This window comes from Cupressus sempervirens, chromosome 1 (genome assembly GCF_028749045.1).
Source record: "Cupressus sempervirens isolate cs-2001-9-10 chromosome 1, ASM2874904v1, whole genome shotgun sequence".
Lineage (NCBI taxonomy): Eukaryota > Viridiplantae > Streptophyta > Pinopsida > Cupressales > Cupressaceae > Cupressus > Cupressus sempervirens.
In genome coordinates, this window is record NC_143118.1 from 242,872,550 (window position 1) to 242,878,549 (window position 6,000).

Here is a 6,000-nt window from a genome sequence, read left to right on the forward strand (position 1 = left end):
TCTCCTCCATGGATCTTTGCCAACTTATCCCACATTTTCTTTGTTTTTGTGTATTCCTTTATATCATCAAACTCTGAGTAACTTAGGGCCGATGCAATCTCCAACATTGCATGATTGTGTTCTTATTTCTCCTTTATCACCTTAACTATCATGGGTGCATGTACAACCACATATTCATTCTCCAAATAGAATACTACTAACTCTCCAATTCTAGCAGTGTGCAACTTCATTAGACTTTTCCATGCTGGGAAGTTCTCCTTGTTAAAATTGGTAATCTCCTTTCTATATATCTTGATCTTTAGCTTTAAATCCCTTCCAACATTTTAGTACAAGAAAAAAATTATTTGATACCAATTATTAGAATGATTTAGAATAACTGAGTAAGGGAGGGAGGTTGAATCAATTATCCTTAGGTTTAGATGTACCAATTAAACTTTTAAACACTTCAAATAATTCAGATCTAATCATAAAGTAGCTCGATCTCTATAGAAAATAATTAGTAACATAAACTTGCAATTCACTATCCTAATAATAAAAAACTTATAGAGTGTAAAACATTAACAACAAAATATCTCAAATAACATCCAGACAAGTATGGCACTAGGATTTAATGTAGAAACCCAATTTGGGAAAAACCACCACCAACATGTCACCGATTTTTCACTCTTTTGAAGTGAACTCTATCAAGAGCCAAACCTATTAAAGGTTACAATATACACTATTAGTTGACCTATTAAAGGATTTAATCACCCTATTAGAGGAATTAAGAACATTCCATTAGAATTTCACCTTGATTAAAGGATTTACAAATGACTATTAGGTTAATCTTGATTAAAGGATTTCAAACTAATACAATGGCTAGAAAGTAACAACATGTTGATTTGATAAATACAACTCACTTTTCAAATACAATTCACAATGTATCTTTTATACCAATCCACTAACTTTCCTCCATTATCATCTCTATCTCTGATGTACTTAGCAATCCTTCAAGAAATCACACTTGATCTCTTCAAATCACTTCTCATCCTACTACTTAATTTTGTCAGTCAATAGCATCAACAAACATCTATTAAACATTTTAGGTTACCCTTATGCCTCCTTAAACAGGTAGCTTTATCTTTTTCTGCATAAACACCATTGTAGATCTTAGGGTTAGATCAAATTCATTGAATCCTTCCATCTTTTTCATTTCCTCCTTCCTCTTATGGAAACTTCTGAAAACCTCTTTTCGAATCCATACATAGAAATGCTCAAATATAGTTTCTTTTGTATTAAATTCTATAGGTCATTAATCCTTATCTTTGACATGCTTTCCATACTCCAAGAATTCAACTCTGTTGGCTAGGAATTGAGATTCCTTCACAAACTAAAAAATGTTGTCACTCACCCAATGTTGGCTTCTGATGCTCGATCATTAATGGATTACCTGGTCAATACTAACTGTTCTATTTGACACACTTTCTAACACTTAGTCAATATTGATGCTTGATCAACACTGAATTCTTCTTGCCTTATACTTTTACCTGGTCAACACTAGCATCATCAACATATGCTTCTAGTTCCTTAATTTTTTCTCTGAAGCTTGGTTAAGCCTAAGTATTTATTCTTTATTGATCATCTCTTCTAGGCTTTAACACAACTATCTTCTCCACTTAGTGTTATGAATAAATGACATTATCTTGCCAAATTTTGATTGGTCAAGTGCCCATTTTAATTCCATGTAACTCAACCTTTTCTCGAGGTCCTTTTGTTATATCCTCTTCTCAAATCCTCTCCATTGATCATCTTGATATGACACTCTACATAGGTATAAATTATCTCATCAATAAGGTTTGACATCAATATAAACATAACAATTATTTTAATTGTAGCTTCTAACATATAGGTCAAATGGTCTAGCAAGTATGTGTGGCACTCTATTCAACCAATCCAAGATATGTATAAAGAGAGAGTAGTTGGCCCTGGCAAGTTGTGTCATTCTAGTGTACTCTAATAGCATGAATGATGATGATACTAATTTGAGGGAGTATCATAAGCATTGGAGAATATTGATATGTTGCATTCATGATTATGTTCGTCATTAATGTCAACATAGAAGTTTTGTGAAGACTGATATACTAGCAGACAAAGATCTTAGTTGTATAGACAATGTTTTGATTATCTGGTGATGCACACTCATGGGCATGTTCAATATAGTGTCCTAATGATGGTTCAATGTGCAACATTGATATCATCTGTTGATGCATGAACAACCAGTGATTGATGAGAGTTTGATGATGACTTTAGACAATGCAAAAGCCCTAGTGTCACACATGTGAGAAGTTGTATAGACTATGAGATGATAGTGCTATTATAATTGTAAATTAATTAATTATCTTATTATAATTAAGTGGGAAAGCCTCAAGGCTGACTCAAGGAATTATTTTGAATATATGGTATAAAGGAAAGAGGAAAGATATTTTCCTTGTTTGTAAGGAAGTTATGTTTGTTGTATTGAGTGTGAAGTGCAAAAAGGAGCAGATTTTTTATTGAATGCGAGTAAGCAATCCAAGGGATTATTGGATGTGAGATTTGTGATCTTGTTACGAGATTAGGAGTAGAAGCTCAGTTGACAGGATAGGAAGAAGAAGGAGCATTACTATTCATTTATATTATTCTACAAGGAATAATACATACATCATTTGGACAATGGGTCCATTGATCTTTCCCTTGAAGTTATTTGGGCAGTGGGTCCAACTGACTTCCACAACTCCTAACAAGGTTTGCACAACTCCTAACAAGGTTGGAATCTCCTAACATAGATTCAAAGTCTCCTAATATGGATTGATATGTACTGAATGTTGTTATAGACTCCTAATAGGGTCTATCCTCTAACAAGGGATATTTATATTAGTACATTATCTTCTAGGTACCATCCCCATCATGGTTTTCCCTTTGATAAAGGGTTTCACTAGTTAAAATATCTAGTGTTATTGTGCATGAGTATTGTGTTGTGGTTTTTGATTATATTACTCATATGGTTAAAGTTTAATAAGGTTGATAATGTGATATTAGTTGGATAACTAATTCACCCCCACACTCTCATTTATATTGGTGGACTATATATTCTAACAATTGGTATTAGAGTGTCGAGTCCTTAAAGAGAAAGCTTAACAACTTTGGGAGATCAATGATGAGTCATTTTAGATAGGATATTACTAAGTTTGAAGGAGGAAATTTTGACACCCAGAAGATGGAGCTTCTTGGTGAGACATCAGAAATATGTAAAGAATTGAGCATTGAGTTTCCTGGTCTAGAATCCTTTTGTTGCTTACAAAAGAATAGAAACATAAGTAAAGACAAATCCAGATCTGAAGAAGGCATGAAGATAAAAGAATGTATTGATCTTCTTATGAAACAAGGGCCAAAAGGTATGTAAATTTTTGTTTGTTGGACATGTAAAGGGTTTGGTCATTTTTCAACTAGATGTCCTAAGATAGTAAGAAAATATAGAAAGAGTTTTCTTTCTGATGAAGATGAAGAATTTAGAGAAAGTATGGAAAGATGCTTGATGATTGTGATAATGATTCTAAATTGGTTAATAAAGAGGAAGTAGTAGAACATATATCTTTGGTAACTATTGTTGATCCAAAGGCTAACCATGAAAATGTGGAAGTTATAGTTGGTCATTTTTCCCTTCCCACCAAAATTTCCATATTTGAATTCAAACATAGTAATGTTCACATATTTGAAAATTCAAATAAAATGGGGGACAAATATACCTTATACTAAAATCTTAGGTTATATTTTAATTCCTAAGTGACTGTGCACTTTAATATTTTCATGGGCCTACAACTTCCGCATCATTAGATCTTTTCATGATCTATCATTGTTGTTGTGTTGCTATAAAGAGATGCAAGGGAGTTATTTTATGTGACATAGTGATTACTCAAAGCATGGATTTTAGTGGACCCTTTCCTATCAGAGCAGCCGAGCAATTGTCAGAGCACATTGGTAGTTTGTTGGTTTCTCATTAGCAAAGGTAATGACTATGCAAGGTGTGGGCCAATTCCTTCAGTGCATTTTACTTGCCGTTAGATCAAGGATTACCATAGTTGTCACTTTTTTACCTTATGGAGTTGCAAAGTAGTTATTTCATTTGACATAGTGAGCATTTTCCACATGGATTGTGGGTCTCGTTTCCCTTGGTGGGCTACAAAAATGAAGACTTATCAGATAGCTTGGCATATAGATGAGTTCTAATTGGTTTAGATTCTAGCATTGTTAGTGAATTTGTTGCATGTTTCTAGGTTGTCAGATGGAGGAAGATTGACGTCTCTCATTATGTCACTATGGGAAAAATGATTGATCTTAAGCTATAGTGATATAGTGAGGATTTGTGATGAGTCCTAGTGGGCCTAGGTTGGTAGGTGTAGTTAGGTTGACATCATAGTTAAAATTAACAATATTATAAGCTGTCATGGTTAAATTTTGAAGGGTGGCACAGTTAAGGTGATATGTTAGTCAAATGAATGAGGAATCTGTGAGGTGGCAAAAGAAATAACATGGTTGGCCCATGTGGTTTATTCTGGTTGCATGACTAGGTTGACCTATAACTTTGTTGATTCATGAACCAAGAATAAGGAAAGGTAAGGTTTCTTGCATGATCTAATCTTTTTGATTGATTCCAACCATTCTAGAGTTATTGCTTGCTAAAAATTATGTAGTGGCACTCTTTCCACCACCTAATTGTCCATTTTGAGGGTTCTAGCATTGATTGGTGCCATTTTTTCACTTCATGGTTCCTTCCAAGTCAGGCTTTCATGATTTTCATGCCTCTGCAAGTGTACCAAATTAGATCTATTATTTTGAGTCACCTTGTTTGTTCTCTAAGCAAATAATGGTAGTGGCTGTAGAGTAACTTTAGTAAGAAATATCTTATTTATGCTTGAACTATAAAATCAAAGTTGTAATTCTTTCTTAGGGTCAACCCTTCTCTATTTCTCTGATATTTCTCTACAAGTTCATTGTAAATTTCCTTTGGCTTTAGACCTAATGACATCCTACCTTATCTCCTTTAGCCATTGATGACTATGTAAGATTATTTTCCTTTCTTTAATGTTTTGTGGTTATCTACAATTTGCATGATTGTATCTCTTTTGACCTATGAATAATATATAAGTGAATTCTCTCCTTCCTTGTATTATCCATTTTGGTTGTTTGATCTACATGTGATTGTTATATTTAAGCAAGTTTGAATCTATATATCTTTGATGTCACAATAGTTCAAATATGCATGTATGGGTAGAGATTGGTTTGAGCACTCTATTTTGGTGCATCACCCCCTTAAAATAGATTAGGTAGTTTGATTCTATGCATTCCTACTCCCTTTTCCTCTCCAAGAGTAGTTAGGTGCATCCTGATAGTAAAGGAAGCTTACCTTCTCTGGAGACTCAACCTCATAGTTCAGGACCCACAATTTGGAGGTTGTTTCCATCTTTCACAAGGTTGTCCTTAGGTAAAAACTTTGGATAAGGGTGCAAAGTTTTGTGAGAACAAATTTTGGCATGTTCGGTGGGACTATATTAAGAAGATTTCAAATCTTGCTAGTGTCAAAATAGAGGAATTTAAAGTTGATGCTGAAAAGATAGTGTTACTCTTAGTATTCTAGGCCTTTAAGAGGATGATTTCTACAAAGAAATTGATGACTCTACATCCTTCATATTTGGTTCTAGACCAAAGTTGCTATGATTTATGCCCAAAGATGGAATAAGGGCATCTTCTAGAGGTAAATACAGTACTAAGAGCTTTCATTTTCCAATCCTAGAAGAAGAAAGGCTAGAGTATCTTTATCACCTGTTAGGATTATAGAGGAAATACATACCCCTGCAAGGTCAATCTCCACTCCTCTTATTGTGAGGTCTCAACCTAGAAAGACATCAACTCATATTAATAGACCAGTTGCTTATATGGCTAGAGCTCATGCTTTTGCCACCTTTAATAGTGGAAGTCATTTTT